At 31.6% G+C, this 22,410-nt stretch overlaps 1 protein-coding gene across 2 annotated transcripts in view; it reads left to right on the plus strand.

Moving 5' to 3' along the window:
- LOC106710152 overlaps positions 1-22,410 on the plus strand; it is a 125,364-nt gene that overhangs the window by 19,538 nt on the left and 83,416 nt on the right. For both annotated transcript variants that reach the window (XM_014502141.2, XM_014502143.2), the window contains exon 2: positions 8,087-8,101. The gene's annotated coding sequence lies outside the window, so the exon portion shown is untranslated. The remainder of the gene's footprint in view (positions 1-8,086; positions 8,102-22,410) is intronic.

The following is a 22,410-nucleotide window of genomic DNA, read 5'->3' on the forward strand; positions in this document are numbered from 1 at the left end:
AGATTCACTTTAGATCTTAGATTTGATTTGTTGTCTCTAATCAATTCTTAAAGGATTATTTGGCATTGTTTTGGAACAAATAACAAAAAAATATGTTGAACAGCAGATATTGAATGAGTAGGCAAATCTAATAAAAAGAGAATCCAAATATACAGTGAAATATTCCGAGTTGGATGTTAATGAGGTTCACGAACCCAAGAGAAATGAGACATCGAGCGCACAAAGTCCCCAAAGCACTACAATGCACTCTAGACTTATTGTCTGTTAGACTTAAATTTGGGGATTCACAGAAATATGCTAGATAAGATTTAAACTTATTAACTTAGTTAAACTACTTGCGCAATTTCATTGTAACTTTTCTTTATTACATTTGTATATATACAGTGTAAAGTTTTATAAATACAGCCAAAGTTATTTTGATTATGGAATAGTTGAGATTTTATAATTAAAATATTTTTAATAAAGTACGACAAAAAAAAATTATAGTCAATTAATTAACCTAAAAATTAAACTATTAATTAATTGATTATTTTTAACGCGCAATTAATTCCAGTTCAGTACTTCAGAAGTTCTATATTAGCTTATTGTTAAATAATGTTGTTTTTATGTATTTTGCCTTTGTTAGATAATGTTTTTATGCTAAAATTTATTTTAATATGTTCTAAATTTAATGTTATACATAAATAAAGAGGATTACCCACATTCCTAATCTCCATTAGGTCACACTACACAGTAACACGCGAAAGTTTTAATCAAAATTCGAGCCGCAAAATCCGGGATAGTATCTCAGCTAAATAATAGGAGTGGATTTCCATAAAGTCTCGACATAAATATGAACGGGTACGACTAATAATTGGGACCGATCGGCTCCGACATACTTGAAAGTTACCGCGGCCAAGTTTGAATTGATGAAGAGGTTTCAGACATTGTCAATCTCGAGATTGGAGCGTAATCCCAGATATGAGTTTTAGTTTGTCGATAGTGAGAGTTAGAGAATGTCGGCTCTATAATACTCTATGGGGTTTATTGATAAGCCGCATGTCGTTATGGATTTCACCAAGTCAGGTTAGGGTGAGAAATACGTTGATTTTTTTTATTATCTTAGTGTGATATATTCGATTACACTAATTAATAAAATGTTATGCAATTAGTAGAACTATTCATTTACTTTTTCAGTTTTGAGCTAAATTTCTGTAATTATTTTTTGTGATAATTCATAGAATTTTTGGTATATGTAAAGTGTCTGATTCGTATTTACTATAAATCAAAATATTACTAGTTATATCTAAAATTCTATATACATGACAGATTGGTCTGAATAAGTTGAATGGTCTCCTTTCAATGGAGGTATTACAGTATAATCCGACTCGTCTACGATACGGTTTACTTGATCTTACACGTCTTAGAAGAGTTTATTTTTAAAATAGAAGTTACATATTTCTTATAAATATATATCTTACATTACCCTATCATAATGAGGGATCTCGAGACTAGAAGATATCTGAGGTATAAAGTATTTTGTAGAGGCCATACAATTCTTAAATATTACAAATTAAGTTTGTAAATTTTTTACAAAAAAAAATGTACAACTTCAAAGAACATTAAGTGATAAAAAGTTTACGATAATATTTGAATAATGCAAATTTTTCGCCATCATATAAATAAAATAACAAAGAATATTATTCAGTAAAGATACACGATATTATTTTATGTTGTTTTAAAAATTTAAAACATCATTTTTATTGATACTCGGCTCGATTTGATAAGCAGGCAGATAAGCTCTAAATCTCTTTTGTACTGTATATAAGTCTGTATAATAGACGAATTTAATTTAGCCATTTTTATAATATAGCAGGGAACATTTCAAACTTAATAGTAACTTAAATTAGGGTAAGCCATGAAGAAAATTCAATGCAATTTTACGCAGTTGGCTGTTAGCTACATTCAGACTTAAATGGCTACTTAATCTATTCTTAAGCCTGCATTTTTCATACTAAATCTAACCTTATGGTATCCCTTAGTAAACAATTAAAGTCTTTGAGTGTGGTAATATTTAGAAACTAATGGAATAAATGGATAGTCGCCGTTTAATCCTTTTATTTCTAAGATTACAACTGCAACTTACTAAATAATAAAGAAATGTTATAAATATTTATTTTGGTAAGTGATAAGGCAAAAAAAAAATTAATTGTCAATTATTTATCGTGATTTCTACACAATATTTATTGCATTCTGAATCGAACTGCACGATTACATTTTAATTCAAGACATAAAATTAATGTGTGCGGATGAGTCGTAAATATAAATGTAAGCATAAGGAATAATTGCAGATTAACAAGAAGTGAAAAGGAATATATGCATACTTTCTCGAGTGTGAAACGTGTGCCAATTCTATCAAAACAAGTTTAAGGTCTTCCTCGCAGATGTCCAATTTCCCTTTTGTTTCTTTTTAAAAGTCTTTATTACTTTGTATTACAGTTTCTTTTCCCTTTTAATTTTTTTCAAGGTCATGTTTATTTGTAATTTTAAATAATAGTAGTGTTCAAGCTCTGAGAAAATATTTAATTGTTTGTTTGTATTGAATAGGCGAAACTACTGAACCGATTTGAAAATTTCTTTCACTGTTGGGAAGCTACAATATCCCCGACTATATACATATAATCTATATAGATAATCTATATCTATTACTAGATATTTTTTAATACTGCGCGGACAATGTCGCGGGCCACTGTTAGTTTAATATATTCTTACGATCATGGCCTACAAAGTCAACACAAAATGAATATTTCAAAGCTATATTTTTGAAATGTTTACGATTCGCGCATAAATTAAACGATTAAAATCCAATATTTTATCTCATTATTTTCACACGGTATATCCGTTTACGTTGGAAAATACCGATGAAAATGCTAGAAAATATTTACGAAGCAAAAAGCTCGTGTCCTAACAAAATATTTCAGTTGGAGCTTAATTGAGCTTGTTTTAATAAAGGTCAAACATGTGGAATGAAAATAAAACAATTGCAGTCAATAACTGTACATGTTTAAAATTTAACCGTTGGGTTCTACTTGTTTTAACATTTACCTAGATACCAATTGCTATCTCAGTTATTTCCGAGAGAATAAGGGAGACAAAGAAAGAGAGAAAAAAAGACTCAATTAATTTAGAATTTTACAATACATATTTTAAAGTGAAAACGGACACTTATACACTCTTTATCTGCACCTACGCAAGGGTATTTTTACACGGTACGTGACTTGGGAGGCGTGAAACGTGATTTCACTATTAGCACCTGAAACCAGACAAGCATTTGAACATAAATTAAACAACAGTTTCACAGGGACTGGGACGGTATTTATTACATGTACAAAGTAATTTGTAATCAACATATTGAATAAAAACTTTTCAATTATATGATTACCACTAACTTAATCGCCAATTAGTCTGTTTTGTGCATTAGGAGTAAGTACAACAAAATATTCTTGTAAACTCTTGGTCCCTTACAAATATGGAAAGAAAAAAATTTTTATGATCTGCAAATGTTATTATGGTTTTTTTAACAATAACCTCAAAATTTATGGAAGTACGGTATACTTATAACCCTAGCAAATTCTGTCTTGAAAAGGAACAAAAGGAAAATCCACAATCTCAAAAGGAAAATGGTAAGGCGATTATGGCGGGGGTCACAGTAATATTTACCTAAATTCTTTAGACGTGGTCAAGTTATAATGCGAGCTCATAAGATTGTTATTTTTTTTGTTCAGAAATTTCTTCGATAACAAAAGAAATACATTCGAGAAATAAAGATAAGTTCTTACACGTATTTCCAACGATACGATGTGAGAATTGTCAATTATGTCAAAATGTTCGTGCTAGGCCCCCTGTTCTTATCTGTCTGTCATGTCGACGTTGTAACTTGTCGCTATTCGATAATACATTACCCATGAGAGACAGGGGAAAGTGATTATGTTTCTAGTAGTAATATGAAATACAAAATATCGTACATATGGCCTTTAGTACTTTTAACTTGTTATAACTACACCGACTTTCTACTACTATTAAAACAGCCATATGTCTTCCACTGCTATGTGCAGACCTTCCCCAAATGATCACCACAATATCCAGTCCTATGTCTCCCACATCCAGCGCACTCTCGCAATGTTTAACGTTACAACATTATTCTCAATTTCGTTGGTATCCATTATCAAACTAAATACGTTCAATAAAGTATCAGATTTCGATTTTCAATTCACGTCACATTTTAATGGGCACTTATGGGCAAACGAGGCTTCGTATTTCTAATAAAGGTATTATAATGGTAACATCGTATTGAGAAGTGTTAATATTCCAAAGTTTGTTGTTACATTCTTAATTGGCAACGCAGTCGTAATTCAGCGATAACAAAAGGCGAATGGGGCGCGGGTATCGGTGGTTCCAATTAACATCGCGGAATCGAGTCAACTGAGTAACCCTGTAGTTAAACAACGGACTCGCGAACAATGCTTCATCACGCCATTGTGGCTTACTAGAGCCGACTTAATAGTGACATCCGAGCAAATCTTAATTAATACGGTATAAGCTATATAGCATGTTTTTTAACATAGTGGATACTCAAGTATGAACTTACTTACTTGTAATTAAATGAATAAGCCTGACCTTGACAAATGGAATTAATTTTATATTATTATGCATGTAAAGAAACAAGAAATGTACACTAAAATGGACTCCGGAATTAGAGATTCATAATCTTTAGTCCACCTATAAAAGTATTATTAATATTCGACGACTACTACTTAGTACTATTTAGCGAGATAGCATTGATTTATGTATTTTATGATTTTTTATTGGAATAATATGAATTATTAAATGAACTTACTGTGCAATAAAGATTTCATTTCATTTATTAACGTTATTAAATGTATTATCAGACAAGAGCACACATACGCAGAAAAATTTCAATTTGAACTCGATATTATGTAAGTGGGACAATTTTATGATGAGTCATCTCATTCTTTCGATGCGCTCCAAATACGAATGGAACAGTTTGTGCCAAGTTCTTTACATTTCAAATTCTTATAACTAGAATAATAAATAATAACAAATAGATGTCATCATATTAAATAAATTAAATTCAAGTAAATTCAACGAAATTAAGAATAGATTAAATTCAATTCATGGTTTAAATTACTTTTAATTTTAATCATTTTAATTTAAAGGTATTAAAATTAAAAGTGGCTTTTAATTTATTTGATGAGGAATTCTATGGAGAATATTATAGCTGGCGAACGCTCAGCTCCATAGAAAAGGTTAGTCATAATAAAGCTAAGAGGGCGCTCTCATCCATCATTTTCCCTCACTTCATTAGTAGAAGCGCAGTACAAAAGCGTGTTTTCCGTTAAACTGCTTCCTAAGATATAAAAATATCCGTATTGAAAAGCTTTTGTGCACAACTTATGTTCTTTGTCATATTTGTCGGGGCAAGGTTTAAATTTTATAGATGTGTTTTCGTCTTGCCCTTATAATAGTCAAATATGCTTTAAAATTTTTCACCTTATAAGCTTACAACGGCCGACGCGTGAGTCACTTCAGTTATTTAATTAGTTTATTATGAAATATATCACGGAACTATTAATAACTTCTATGCGAGCTTCATCGCTGCATTCATTCAGCATTTTTGAAATAACTTATTTAATATATTAGTTTTCTGTCTCGATTCATATGATCGATGTAACAAACATTATGTCTAACTTTTCGAGCTTAGACAAAAAGGAGGCACGTCATGCAGGCTGTTGCATCTTCACAAAGGTAACACTATGCTTTCAACGTTAGAGAGATCGGCGGATCTGAATATTGCATCCTCATCTCACTTTCTTTTATACGCTATCCTGTATAGCTCTGCTACGGATTTCGCTGTTTATAAAGAAGCTTTAACAATGGATATTTATCTAAGACTCCTTTCGTGTTTCAATTTCTATAGCATTGTCATATATAGAATGTATTCATGTTAAAATGAATGTTTACACATATAAAGAAAAAAATACTCTTATGTTCATTTTATTTTGAAATTTTGTTTTCATAAAGTTTATAATTACAATTTTGTACTAAATTAGCCGTTGGGTTGATTTAATAAATACGGATAAGTCTGAATATCACGCTACATAAATATCGAAGCTTCAAAATTTGAAACTATAAATTCTTAAATGCCATGTATATATTTCTGTAAGGTTAGGATGACACATATTTCCCCTCTCGGAGGCCCTTGAGCCCAGTCACTCCATGGAGCGTCCACCGAAGCGATCTAAGAGATCGGTGGCCTCCCAATCCTGTAATAATAACGAAGTGACAGCCCGAGTCGAGGCTCCTGAGGGAGCCCTCGAGCCTAGTTACTCTTAAACGAGGTTTAGGCTAAGCGTCATCTGCGCCCGGCCACCTCAAACCCGGTGAAGCTATAAATGCCTTTTCAAGGCAAAAAGTGACTACTCAGTCACAAATAAATGACACATAAAGATTTATGTGTGTTATATACAACGAAATCAATTTAACTAAATCCAAATAGTACAAGACTATTTGAAATTCAAATATGTATGCGTATATCTGTTTTCAATTTGATTAAACTATGTTTGAATGAATGAAGGGTCTTTTGGCAATGTCAAAGATTGCCGGATCAACGCTTCGGAAATCGGGTTATGTAGGGTAACGCTCTCCATATAACACAGGATTTTCAAAATAGGCTTGTAATAAATCTCCCTCAATAGTTACGAAATAGTACGAATGATAGACTTAAAATAAATGTGTCAATTTTACATACCGCGTAAACACGATATAAATGTTTCGAATGAAGTTGTAACATAATCAAAAAAGTAATCTCAACACGTATTTTCTTCTTTAATATTTTAACAGCAATAAGGTAATAAAAATTCTCCTGCAATCTCACAAAGAAGCCGTGCCCTTTTGCTATTTAAATGCACAGTCGAAACGGATGATTCAAAATACAGCCATATATTAAAATAACATCTGCTACAATGTTGATTTATTACTAATAACAACAATCACGACGAAGTTAACGTTTGTTGAGTTACAGATTCGAGTTTCGAATATGAAAACATTGTTTGCATGCTAATTCTAAGTTGTTATCAGTGAGTTGCTTTTCCACAAGTTTGCGATCCCACGACTCTTGTTTATATTAAGGAGTTCACCTGTTAACCGTCCGTAAAGATTCCCACAGTTTACGCACTATTGATTGCAATGAATTTGCCATCTGGTTGCAAAACCTTTGTTTGTGCATATGTATCTTGTAAACGTCGTTATTGCAACTTGATTTTTAATTTTCTTGAATTTTAATTGATAAAGATAACATCGTAACCTTAAGTTTCACTATCAAAAGACTTACACAAAAGTTATTGTTATTCCTTTCAGGCTCTTTGTAAGAACTGGGTAAAAAAAGTTTTTTTTTTAATTTTCGGCAGTTGTCACCCACATTAAGATATAACTTAGAGCTGAAAAACGTGTAACTAAAAGATATTTGCTTTATCTAGTAAAGAAGTAAGAGATCAATATTTTATAAAATACTTTTCATACGACTGCTACAAGTCTACTTTCGACTAGTAAGACTTCGTTTAAGCCTATGTGGCTTTTTTGGAATGGGAAGAATTGATATTATTTTGATATATATGATTTTACTGCACTGGATGGGATAGAATTCGTTTTGCGAGGAAACGAGTTATTGGAAAGCAATTTATAACAATAAGTTGTTTCACACATGTGGGAATTAAATACATATTTGTAACAATGTCGACCAACATTGCGTGTTCGTTGATTGGCACTCACGAAACGAGTTTTTGTGTAAATGTGTGTTTGCTAATCTGTTTATGATTAATGTTTGTTTTCAGTAAGTTAATAGTTTTTGGTATTTTAATTAAAGTGTACCCTTGAAAACTACGAATTAATTACTATTACATAATTATATATATATGTACATATGTTTCTCTGAAGATCAATTTTTATAAGGCAAGGGTTTCACTTCGCTATTAACTCTTGCTTTTTGTTGAGACAATACAATTAACATAATATTTATTGTTGGTTTCAGGTCGATCGCAGTCAAGTAAGTCGAACACATTTTTATCGTTTTATTTTTGTACATTACACAATTCTTAGTTGTAATCGCGTTCGCACATGTCATTAAGCAAATAAAACAGAAAAGTCAGCGAATCGAGGACTTACGAGGCGCGATATAATGCAAGATAGGCTCTCCCTTTTCGGTTCATATACGGGGCTATTCATTGCGTGGGGTAACAAAATTTTATTTCAAGTTAAATTGTATTCGGAACTGTGCCGCTTCTTATTTATTGGGGTTGAGTATTGAAGCCCCAAGCGTATACTCTTGTACCTCGTCGACTTAATAATAGTATCAATAGGCTTCTTGTGACTGTGTCTGACAATTCTGCAATTTATTTGACGAAATCTTTTGTTGCGCCTCCGTGTTACCAATTCAATTTTTTTTAACAGATAGTGAGTGATGAAAGTGAAATACAATTTCATAATATTTTTTTTTGGATATCGTTTAATTTATATAATTTGTACAATAATATTTGAGACTTGAGTTATTTGGAAAAAAAATAACATCTGTATATCTTAACATTAATTGAATTATATGAACTTGTAATATTAAGTTAATTATAAATAAATATTCTTATGCCAACAAACTGGTGACTTTATAATGTAATTACGATGAGTTAATACGTCCATTATGGCCGTCAGGTTTATAAGATGTACATAAATAGAACTGCGTTTAAAAGTATGGTTTCGTAATGAAATAACTAATTTTAATTATGTTTTGCTTCAATCAATTTCTCACGAATAAATTGAATAAGAAATAATGTAAACGGAGATCGTTTTTAACTAAGTTTGTTTTGTGTCAACGAGTCTTGGCGCTGTCTGTCATAATAACTTTATTTAAATGAAGTTAAAACACGAAAATGAATAAAATCATCGTATCTTAGTAACCGACTATGGACGAGTGTGCGTTGTTTTATTCATAGGCCGCTTTGAATAAAAATGAAAATATTAAATCAGGTCAAAGAAAATAGCGTGGGGCTAATATGACTCGGGGTTTAATAGTCATACATATTTATAGGGAATAAATATATTTTGCTTACTAAGTGCCTGAGCCTGAAATAATATTAACGTGGGCAGATAAATAAAAACATACCTACATCAACAATCATCAACATACAGGGTGTCTCTAATGAGATACGTAAAGTATGTTTCAAAACATATTTTTGTATCTCATTATAAAACCTTTATGTTTTTTTCTTAAAATAACATTAAAAATAATTATAACAAAAAGGAGTAATTATACAATTAGTAGAAACTGTCTGGCCATTTGCTCGTACATATTGCTACATATATTTGGTAATATTGTCGCATTTACTTGAAGGATTAAGGGATAATTAGTATTGGAACATGTAGGAGTTTACTGTTAATCGTGTTTCAAATACCTTATGGTAATATAAGTACATTGTACACGGTTACTGCATTGGAATAATATTAAAAAAGAATAAAGTTAAAACATTAATGATAAATAACTTATAATTGTAAAATCGTTTAAAAATGTCTTAACGTTTGTATTATTTTTATAAAAGATGATTTGAGAAATCGTTCCATATTAAAGTAAAAATTCCCAAAAGATTAAATCACTAACTTTATTTTAATTTACATAATTATTTAAAACTAGGATTAAATAAATATGTAAATTAAAATGTATTACACACCATATTTAAAATAAAATGACTTAGTTTAAATGTATTGTTATAGCTATCCTTATTTTAGTCAAAAATATAAAAACAAAATAAACGACGATATCTAAAACAGTCAGTTGTCAATTCAAACTTTCAGTATAAATATAATTTCGGGAGGCGGCGAATCGGAATCATGTTGGATTCCGGTTAGTAATTACATTATAGAGGTGGGACATAGGGAAAGAGGCTTTGGACCTGAATCGCTCTGATACGAGATAGTTTGAATTAGTTTTATCTCTTAATGTTTTAAATAACAGTGACCCATGACAAGGTTAAAGGGAACAACAAAGACTCTTACGCAAATAGATGTAATATAAAAAATGCGATATTTCAGGGAATCCCAGTACAGTCCCGTGTTAAGACTAGAAATATTTTATTCAAAATGACATGATTTGAATGTGACATACAAATTTTAATTTTAAGGATACAAAGATATTGTTTTGTCTTGTTTGTTTGTTGAATCGAAAAGCACAAAAAGTCATTTTGCTCAAAAAACTAGTTATGACATCATGCGTAGGATCTGTTTTATAAAGACGAATTGTTATTTTTTATCCATTCCCTATCCTATATTTTGAGGTTATAATAATATTTTTATATAAAAAATAACTAGAATAGTTATAATATCTGTGGTAGACTATTGTTTAAAAATCAAAAGAAACAAAGCCTTAATTTACGATAATGCTAAATTAAAAACTGAAACAATAGTACATTTCAATAAATTTTTGAATGTTTTAAAGTAAGGCCTAGTCAATGTATACTCGTAAATATGAAAAATTACAAAGCATGAATATCAGAAAAAACTATTAATATTTTATATCCCTCGACACAATCCAAAAATATTTTTGATCGACAAAACATTGTTCACAAAAATCTCTCGAAAAATTCAGACATTTTCAAAAAATCAAAAATACCGCTCTAGATAAGCTCTTCTCAAAATTGTTTTCAAATGTTTTTTATTTAACGACCTCTTTTAAGAGTCATCTGGATACATTTCAATATAAATTTACTAGCAATGTATAAGTCTACAGTAAAATCTCTGGTATCTAAGGGATTAGGGTCAGTGTTAATTTATAGCTACTTATAGTATCGTCTTAAGATAAATGGGCGCTGTCTGACTTTGAGTACGCGCCACGTGCTCGTTACGGGCCCAATGTTATTCCCAGTACAATGCGCAACCTAACACTCCTCCGTTTTACCCATTGTTGCTATGGTGTTAACATGTGCAGAACAGGATTTAACATCACAGGTATCTCATATTTAATTGTTTTTTGAGCTACTAAGCAATATAGAATACGAAAAAAAACACATAGCGACAATTAATTTAAAATTATAAATGTTTTCACATTAAAACGATGTAAAGACTAAAGAAATGACTACACATTGTAGGAAAGATATATTTGTGTCAACAAATCAGTCGTTAGTGGTTCAAAGGACACGTGAAAGCTGTCAGAATGCAAGGCAAGGAACGAGACTATAAACGAATGAGGTTATTCGTTTAGCATTTTTCCTTTACAAAACATCACGCCACGTTTTTTCGCAATTCGGAATTCACTACTATTCAGATGTCTTAGATTTTTATCCCAAGGGGGTTACCGACTTCTGATTATAAATGGCATCGAGACATTGATTTGTAAAAAAAAAAATCTTAAAGCAAAAATCTTGAGCTTTTTTCCTTCTACATGAGTTTTGTTTTTCTTCGTTTTATTTTAGATTAGTAAGGAAGCGGTAATAATTTTTCCTTTAGAGTCCCCTAAAGAGTCGTTTCGTTACTCACGTGTGGGACGTGGGATCGGCGAGCTGTTATCATTTTATAGATCTGTGTATTAGATGATTCCGCAATGAAGAAAAAAAAACTTATTTGTATGGTAAATGGTCGTTACGTTGTCTTTTATTTTGGTAATGAAATTTCATATTGAGGTTAATGCTTATGTTACCGGTATATGGAATATTACGTATAAATATTTTTTACTAAGCAAGTGATTGATAGCCTTATTTTTCCTTCATGTATATGATTAAAATGAAATTTACAATTACTAAACGTGATTTCTTTCGTTTTATTTATTAAGTTATGTACTCTTTGTACATGTAAAGTAAAGAAAAATAAAAACTGTAAAAATAGAAACACAAAAGTAAGAAACAATTTAAATTTGATATTGTTACGGATAAAATCTATATCCTTTAGATGTACTTAATTATTACACAAATATAATTACACAGTCAAACTATTATGAAAAATTAGTTTAAAATAGGGTAAGTTGTGTTGGCACAGTATTCGTCGGCGCTTTAAGTTTCATCTAACGCGGACAATCTAAGCGTAATCTCCGCCACCGGCACTAATGTGCATAATTAATTGAAATTTTAAGCGATGATATGCCACGAGCTCGCCAGTTAAGGTAATAATCGTGAGGAAACTTAATGACTGTGAAATATATCAAAGAAATGTGTTTTTTTTCTAATAAACACCGAGACGTATTTTTTATAATATAAAGTGGCAAGCAAGTGACCTGAATTCACGATATAGCGAAGGTACCGTTGTATGTACATAGACATCCGCAGTTCCAGATGCGTTGCTTACCTCTAATCGACTGAGGACGCACAGAAAGAGACTTTTTCACCTTCCTATGCGTCCCCTTCTCTGTCGAATCCACTTTCCCATTATTTTCTTATTAGAATAAGGTGAAAAAGGGCGGGAGACTAAAATTAGGCCTCTGGAAAATACACTCATCAGCCGAAACGCGGAATTTCTTCTACTTCACGCTTGTCTTCTCTGTAGTCGTGGTATGGCACCGATAGAGCCGGTTCATTTGTGAAACAGATGTTGCTGGCGTCTACCACAGTAAAAAGTTATTACTAGGTTTATCCTTATTACTGTGAATTTATAATGTTATTACTGGCTTTATAATCTTTAATTTCATAAAACTGTCAGTATGATAGTCCTGTAATTTTATAATTTGTCATAACATGTTTTTACACTATTTATTATATAGTGTGGAAAAATACATCTAAATGTACTCTCTATTTTATTTCTGTTAAAAGTCTTTTGATAAAGTCTTCTCATCATCTCTGTTAATTCACAAGACCTTTATCTAAACTTCCTTTTAAATATAAGGTTATTCTGTTAATTCTTGCATAAAAAGTCTTCCTTTACTATTCTATTTTCCCTTTGCAATCGTGTTTAAAATCCGTTAAATGTCATGTTTTATAAATTGATAATGTAGAACAAAGTTTAAACACTTTAATGCATAAAACCTTTGCTGATAAACGAGCTAGTTCATACATTAAAATATGACGGGTAATTAAGTAGCGATACTCTTTGGGGACGTTCACAAACGTATTATAATGTTATAGTGCTGATCATAAAGATGGTTTACCTCACACGACACCCGCGAGACTTTAATAATGTATCACACAACGCTCGCACTACGTTCTTTTTGTTTTATTATTCGTAAAGAGACTAAACATAAGCTGACACACTCAGATTTATTAAGTGATCGTCTGTGTAGCCTCTTAGTGTAGAATTCTGCTACCTAACCTATATTAAGTCCTTCCATTAGTGATTTAATAACTTTTAGTGCTGTAATACAGTCGTATTCAATACAATTTATATTAATGTAATGAAACGTGCGTTATGTATTGGTGTCAAGCAAAGTTAGTAACATGTATTTATACTTCTCAATGAATTTATTAAGACATAAACGTGCCAAGGCTATTTATTTGCTCTACAAACAAATAAAAATAATTCTCATAAAACCTATAAGAATTCCGAAATTTTCTACTACGCTATCTAAATGGTAAACATTTTCCCGCAATATTAAATCATATTAATGTATGAAGGGATTATACTTTTTTATTTGTGTTTCTAAATTAAACATTAAACACACATCGTATTAAATCATAATAATATGTGTTTCAACGAATGATATAATAAACAACAATTCTCGTATTATATTTGTAACTAGCGGTGTCTCTCGACTTTGACAGCACTGAATTAGAACAAAAAAGAGGCATATAATATGACTGCTTGTATCGGCTACCTTCTCGTCAAAGTCCTATTAAAATCGGGCTAGCCTTACTGGAGATTACCCGAAATAAACGTTTCCTTACAGATAGACATGCAGACAGACAAAAATTTCAAAAACTAGGGTTAATTAGCAGCAAATATGTGTGCTAAATATGTCATTTGTTTTTCAATATGACCTACAAACTCTCCAATATTATTATGTTGTATAGATTTGAACGCTATAACAATTATCTTAGGATATCGAGCTCTCTAAATACTCTTTAGTGCATAATTAAATTACGGGTGTGTTTTCGAAGATTCGATCGTCTTTAAAGGTTTCGAGAACATTCCGCTAGTTGCGGATCACTCATCTTTATTCAAACGAGGCTCATGAATAAAACAACGGGTGTAAATACAACTCCCTCGGGAACAGATCTAGTGATAACACGCAGACATGGCAAGTAAAGGGCAATCCCATTTCGAATCTTTATTGCTTCTTACTCGTTACTGAGAAGTTTGATCTTAACTGGAGGATACGCATTGATGTAGGATTAGACAAGTTTCAATTCGAATTATAAATTTCGATCTCAGAGATTTCCCAGTAATAGTATATAGTGTACTAAATATTTTTAGAATGTTTAATTCAATTTGACTGATATTATGGAAGTCAACGTGGTTATGTTTCACCAAAAATATTTCTATATATCACCACACTGCATATAGTAATCTTTCGATCTTTACGAACACTTGTATGTACCACAGTTCTTATGTACTTCATTATTTATTGGTAAAGATTGCATCTCGCAAACCTAGCATAATAATTTCAATAGCCATGATTTCTTTAAAAATCCGCGCCAGGCATTAGTCACTGTATAAAAGGGTTGACGTGTGTTTAAGCTAAAATGTATTTGAAACACTAAATTTTTAATGATAATGTTCGAAGATTTTATTATATAATAAAGCGAAAGTAAACAATTGTTAGGCTATACATAAAACAGAGAAAGTATGATACGTTTGACGTATAAGTTTTGCCGTATACCTTACAATCTCTTTGGTAATATTCATTCAATGTTGTGCTTTTTACTTTCACTATTACTTAATATAGCACATTAGTACTCTTCGACGTGACCGGTACTTAACATAGAAATCGTAGGAATAGTAGACTTGCGTCATACTAATGGAGGCAAATTGTAGGCAACAATTCGCTGTACATTGTAAGCTTTAGTTGCTTGTCGCGTTCAGCATAATTTTACATTTCTTTTACTTATAATATGTAATTTTTCAATAGTGAATTACATTGTGTGTTCATATTCACTATGTAATAAATAATAAACAAAATAAAGTTAATTTAAACCGAAGGTCAACAAAGAAAAACCTTCACTTAGTGTGTAAGATAATCTGTCCTCAACTTAGTTTAAGAAAATTGGAAATTTTAGTGCATAAAAAGAAATTTTAGCAATTCTAATTATATGTAATCAATTCAAATAAATGATTATGAAAAATTAATGGAATTTTCTTTCAGTCGCTTATAACGAAAACTTAAATGAAAATCCAACGCCGCTGCAGAGATTCCAATTAAATATATTTCCCAAAAAAAAAAAAAAACTATGATTAAACACAGATATCAAAAGCCCGCTCCACTTGCCTCTTGACTTGACCTATCAAATTAATATAACCTGATTTTTTAATCCAGTAAATTTCGATGAGGAAATACTGAAATAGCGTAACGAGAGACCCAGCCTTATCAAATACTAGCTGTCACCCGCGACTCCGTCCGCGCGGAATTAAAAAAAAAACTTAATTAGTAGCCTACGTGTTCTGCCAGTCTATGTTCTATACCAATGCCAAATTTCACCAGATCTGTTCAGACGTTCTGGAGATACCTTCAAACAAACATCCATCCTTCCATCCATCCATCCATAAATAAAGAACAGTCTGGAACAGTATAGTCTGGAAGATCACATAGCCTACTTAATATTTTTCTAATACAGCGCGGACGCAGTCGCGGGTGACAGCTAGTAATAACATATATGCAACAGATAACGCAGAAACTGGACGTTGCGATTCTCAAGAGGTAAAGTGGAGGAAGTACTGGAAATTGCTCCATCGACAAGGCTGCCATCATTCTTAAATTTCCAAAAGCTAGGTAAAGAATATTGTCATTAAACAAGATCAGCTTTTTCATCATAGTTCTGGAAGTTTGAAACGATTCAGTAATGGTTTGAAGACGGTATCATAAATAATTTCAACTCACTTTTGGATAGTTAAAGACTACTTACCACATGCAAAACCACTTTTAATGTTACACTTTTTGATAAAAATCAACCTTAGTTATTGTTCGAAAAAAAGTAACAAACTTTACAATGAAAAAACGGCGAGACGATACTCAGAACAAGAAGTTATGTGTGATTAAATTATTCTTAATACAATATTCACGCCTGCTCTCTACACTTTATTAAATTCGCCCGAGTGCACACATGTGCGCGGCGGCGCCCGTCGGCGGCGCGTTCCGTACGGCCTTGTAAATCAAGTAATAACCAGCGCAGTGCAGCTTTATTAAATCGTTACGGAAAATCGGAAACCTCTGTTTCGACGTCGATGCATTTTCTATAACACCGAGCTGTATGATCTGTGATTTGATATTTGTTCTTGTTCAAAGCTCGAGTCTCAATTAATACGGATTTAATGATGGAACTGTGCGTCGATATGTTGATACTTTTGTGCAAAAATTCATCATTATTATTTTCCTAAAAAACTTTTAATCCTTCGCTTCACCAAGTTATTTAATTTGAAGAATAAGATATTAATGAACATATACTATCCAAACTTTGTAGTCTCTTGATAGGTTTTTTATCTGAAAAGAGGATCCCTATTAATAAGTTTCTAAATTGCCTAATCCTCTAAATTGAAAGCATTTACTAAGATTAAAAGAATTATAATTCCCAATATTTCCGTCTTATATGTTGCAGGTGCAAAGTTTTGAAGATATATGTACGAACCCAAAATAAATGGTTGAGATCTGTCGTCGTCTAGATGTTAGACATTTGTCTACGAAGTTGAGAGCACCGGTGGAAATCACGGTCGATCTAACTATTTTAGAATGTACCTTACGGTTTTAATCGATTTTAAAGTAACTACGAAATAAGTCTATTCGTTGTAGATATACGACAAAAGAATTTTTATAATATGATTTATTGTGGGCACGTAAGAGTACAATCGTGCCAATAAGTCTTTGTATTACAGTTTAATAATCACGTAATTTTAACCGCTTTATTATGCCATTAAATTCGAATTTAGGTTAGAGTAAATTTTGAGATCCCGGCGATTAGACAGCGTGCGCAGAATAAGCTTATCTCAATCGAATTTTATTTAAATACTTCGACAAAATTTTTATACAAATTAATCCATTTATTTTGATAAAATCAACTAATTTATTCTAATTTATTTATTTTATAACAATTGTACAAATTATTTCGTTGCTATATAAGATATTGAAGCTAAATTCTTGAAGACGAATCCCACATATTATATAAGTTGAGAATTTTGGCAAACGTTACCAGGAACAAAGCGGATTTAATTTAAACTTTTACTCCATACGTCATTTGTATCGGAAAGTAGATTGTTTGATGAGTTTTGGTAGCTCTTATGTTTTAACTTTACAAAGTGGATCTTTTGACTTTACAACCCTAACAATATACCTGTTTAGGTAAGCCGATGTCTTCGAATACATTAGGCTTCAATTAAAAGAGGACTGAATCTAATGCGCTATGCTTATTGGTCAACTAAATAAAAATAAACTCTATTTCTCTAATAGATTTATTATATTCCACACAAAGGCAAAATTAATCGAAAAAATAAACATGATAAAGAGACAAGACGGCTGCTGAAAAAGATATCTTGATGAAATTTGGTATAGATGTAGAACAAAATCTGAAGAACACGTTTAGGCTACTAATTAAGTTTTTTTTTAATTCCGTGCGGATAGAGTTGCGGGCGACAACTAGTATTTTCATAATTCGTGTCTTCGACTATCAGTAGCTGATACCAGATACGCAGGTAGTATTTTTATTTCCATTGTTGGGCTTTCTGTCTATTGTCATTGAAATGCATGTCTTATTTACTTTGCCGGGTATAAGACGTATTCTAACAGTAGTGAATAACATCGGTCTTGATACTTGAAAACTTTCGCCAGACAGGCAAGTCGTTTGCATAGAGAAAGCGACGTCAGTTCGAAATATTCTTTGTTGAATTTTAAGCGATACTTTATTTTATTTACTTCTTTTGTAACATGCGTGAGAACATACAAGAAAGAAAATATTGAAAAACTGTCACATAGCGCTTACAGCTGTATTTTGGTTGTGTCTAATATTTAGTTCAGTGCCTTACTTTAAATGCTAGTTAAAGTAATTATAAATTTGGATAATGGACTTCTTAAAGCAATTTGTTGGGGACCTTCCTTAACTGGTGTAGAAGATCGAATTAATTTTAGAGACGGTTTTTTTATCATAAGGTGGCAAAGGAGCAGGCGACCACCTGATTCACTGAAATAGCGAAGCGACCGCTGCCCATAGACATTCGCAATTACAGATGCATTGCCTAACTTTTGGTAACCGAGCACAGAAAGAGAATATTTTCCCTTCCTATGAGTCCCCTCCTCTGACAGTACCCATCACATTCCCATCCTCTCTTTTATAAGAAAAGGATGGGAAGGTAAAGAGGACTAAAATTAGGCCTCTGTAACTAAGGCCTTAAAACTATAAAAGTTATGTATGATGTATAAAAAACTACTTTTTCATTCTTTTGTGTTACTTAATAATTGTATAAAGAAATAAAAGACACATTTTTTGGTTTTTCGTCGAGGTTTAATAACGCAACAAAAGGTGGTGAATGTGTACATCTATTGTCAGTATGAAGTAACGCACGCTAGGTGTCGAGGCCAAACAACGCTCTTTGGATGTTTCATTTCCTCTCCAACCCCTGCCTCCACTAATTAAATGTTTCGAAAACTTGTTGCTCAGATTTCATTTAAATCTCGTAAAGCGTCGCGAACTTGAGACGGAAATTAAAAAACACTGGAGCTTTTTATCTTTTTGCTTTCTGTCGCTTTGTTTGAGGACAAGTTGCGTTTTCATTCAACATTTTATTCGTCTCCGTGAAATGTTAGATTTTTATTAACTCTCTTTAGTGCACCTCGGAACGTTTTTGTGTTGATTTATTATAAAAGTAAGTAAGTTATTTTATTGAAAATAAATTGCCATAAGTCATTTTTTACATACCTATTAAAGTGACGAAAAATGTTGCAGCATATTTACATAATTTTTTTAAACATCAATTAGTTTCTTGATATGACTAAAGATCAGCATATTGTTTTAAAACAATAAACATCGTTCGTTACTAGAGTTACATTTAATGCTATAGTTTTGCAGAATATTAACCAGTAAGTCGACGTCATATTCTTAAAACACAAAACAAATATAATTGTTTAATATAAGTTTAATCTCAAGATACCGTAACATAAGTAATAGCAAATAAGTATCTACAGTAACTACACATAACAACAGTAAAGTTTCGTTAATAATCCAAGTTGTCTACATCTTCCTTACAAGTCGGTTGAAGTCGATAAACGATTTTACGGCTGGATAATAATGTTAATTGTATTTGCAACAGAAACAAAAACGTTACCACATCTTGTTAGTGTTAGATTGAATTGTAGTTTCACAATTACACGATAGAGCTGAAACTAACGCACGTCTCGACTTCGAAGCGAGAGGAAAATCTTATTTAAGACCCGTAAATTGGGAGGCATTTTTCGTAAAATAAAAGCAGTAAAGTAAGCCACTATATTATGGGCGAATGCGGAGAAAATTACAGGAATAAAATTTGTTAACGATGGTTTTATGTGAGAACACACTTTGAATATTGTTTTTGTTTAAACAATACATACGAAAGAAAAATACTAAACAATGTTTACAACAAATTATGCTTCAACAGCTAAATATAAATGAAAATTTGTTGATGATATTCGTAATTCATAACTAGCAATAAGATCGTATTTAAGTTACAACCCTTTAGGCACATTTTATTCCACGCGGGATAAAAAAGTAAAACTAGATAGATATTACGAAGTGAAAATTTCCCTGCAGGCACATAGTTTAAAGACAAGGTAAGGACGTCGCAGCCAGAGAATGTAAACAGAAAAGTTGCAGATAAAAGTTATCCGCCCTGGGGCTTGAGGTAAAATTTTGTTAATGTTTAGATAGACGCACGGCTTATAGCCTTTTTAACTCGACTCTCGTTAAAAACTGCACACCTATAAACAAAGTTTTTTGTTCACGTTTCACCGGTAGTTATTTTTTGCGGGCTAGCTCTTTTAGGCCATTGGAGAAATGTTTGTAAAAAGTTGAAATGGTAAATACTAATGCGTAGTTATTTTAAAATTTACAGTTGAATTTTCGATATTGTAATATAACTAAATATTGTTGGTTTACTTATACTTTTGTTTGTTGACATAACTTTCGTTATAACCAAATAAATCTAATAGCTTTTATTAAAAATAAAAATATTTTTTTCACAATTCAAAAGATTGTGATAAAGTTTTGTATTTTAAGGAACAGACGAGAAACATCGAGGAATAATTGCGGCTTTAAGTGAAGTTAAGGCGCATTTGCATTCAGACTTTGTGTAAGTAATTAAGTTATTTTTATTTAACTGTATTTTCGCTCATAGTGCAATTTCTTGGTACACTCTTAGCGCAATTTTCCTTTTAAATGTAGTGGAGGTTTATGCTACTCACTGTGGAAATCTTCACGGACTGTTAATCGCAAGCATTTGTTTACACTCGAAATAGCCACTAGATTAAAACCAAGGAAAATTTATAGGGTTTCAAAATAAAGCTTTTAATAAATACAGACAATTTTTTTTAACTATTACTTAAAGGGCCTGTTTCACAATGTCGACGTAAAGTACTGGATAACTAACAAATAAATTGACTGACACATAATACTTCCTCACGAAATAGTTTGCGTTTCACGTCTTAGTTATTTTGTATATTGTGAACCGCCAACGATGACTTTATTATGTTGTATGTATGATCCAATTACTTAGCTTATTCAGGACTTACTTGGACATTGTAAAATAGGCCTAACAGTAAAAATAATGCAAAAAATTAAATTGAATATTTGTTTGTTACTGTCATAAAATATTGCATAAAACAAACTAATATATGTACATTTCATAATGAATTTTATTTAATTTGAAATAATATAGAAAAACATCTGCATAAAAGATATTCTCTAAGATGTAAGTAGAGCAATTTAATAATTTTTCTTTTATTTATTAAGATTTTGTTTTCCCATTTCAATTGTATTATACTTATAAGCAAGATAGCTATATTCATTGCTTAATTAAAAACCTTTTAATCAATTTAACTTTCAACTGCATCGTAAAGGAATTTTTATAGCAACAAAATCTTTCCAAAAGTTCATCATACTCGTATTTCTTAGAGCATACATTACTTACTTATGATGGATTCCTTAACTCTGCTATTGTCTTATGAGGGCGCTTCCAAAGCTCAAGAAAGCTTAACCTACATACAAAGTTGACGGCAACTGTTTTTTGTGTGTGGACGTCAACTTGTTCCACGTCTAATTAGTTAAAGAATGCCTTATGTTGCTTCAGCTCTTATATTTTCTTTAACTATGAAGGCTTTAGAATTGATCATTAGTAAACTGTAGACTACTGTATATAAAGCCGGCTACACGCCTTCAGTTTTAACTGCAAGGTTTTCCTACAACCGTTTTTAAGAACAACTGTACAGTACAGTTTAAAGTTGTTCTTAACACAGTTTAACTGACATTTAACTTAAACAGTGGTAGAGTAGCATAACAACATCTGTCGCACGAATTGGTCAGCTCGTCCGGTGCAATACCGCAACCATACAGAAGACATGCGTGAAGTGGAACCGATTCCGCGTTTCAACTGATGAGTGTGGATCCGGAGGCCTAATTTTCTTTCGATGAATTCAGGTGGCCGCTTACTCGTTTGCCACTTTATGATATAAAACAGTTACAATGTCGCCTACACACGTACGCATTGACTGAACAATTCAACTGTTCAATGTTACTTCAGCCAAAACAGAAGGTGTGTAGTCGGCTTAACTGTACTTCCTTCTAAGTGGTAGTTCATAATGATTTTTATAGTATGTTGCTTTATTCTGCATTGTTATTTCTATTTATAAAGGAAAATAATAAATGTATTTTTATTCAAAAGTTTTTATCGAAGTTGAATAGCGTTCACTTATAACAATGAAGCTTTGATGTGAAAAATGTTTTGAAAGGGAAGTTAAAATTTTGTCATTTGTGTTGAAGAACGGTAGGCTTTGTCCAGTAGATGTTTTTTTTTTGCAAAACGAGAATCTGACAACGCTATTGCCTTTTGTTTTAGACAGCTACATTTTTCAGATCGATTGTTAGTACACATTTCAATTCGTTCGCGTGAAAGTATTTCATTTTATTTAGGAGGCTTATGTTTCCTTTTTTAAATTTATGATAGTATATCGTAACACCATGAAGACCTATTAAAATGGTTGCTTATTAACGTGATTAAAAATTTAAA

This window comes from Papilio machaon, chromosome 10 (genome assembly GCF_912999745.1).
Source record: "Papilio machaon chromosome 10, ilPapMach1.1, whole genome shotgun sequence".
Lineage (NCBI taxonomy): Eukaryota > Metazoa > Arthropoda > Insecta > Lepidoptera > Papilionidae > Papilio > Papilio machaon.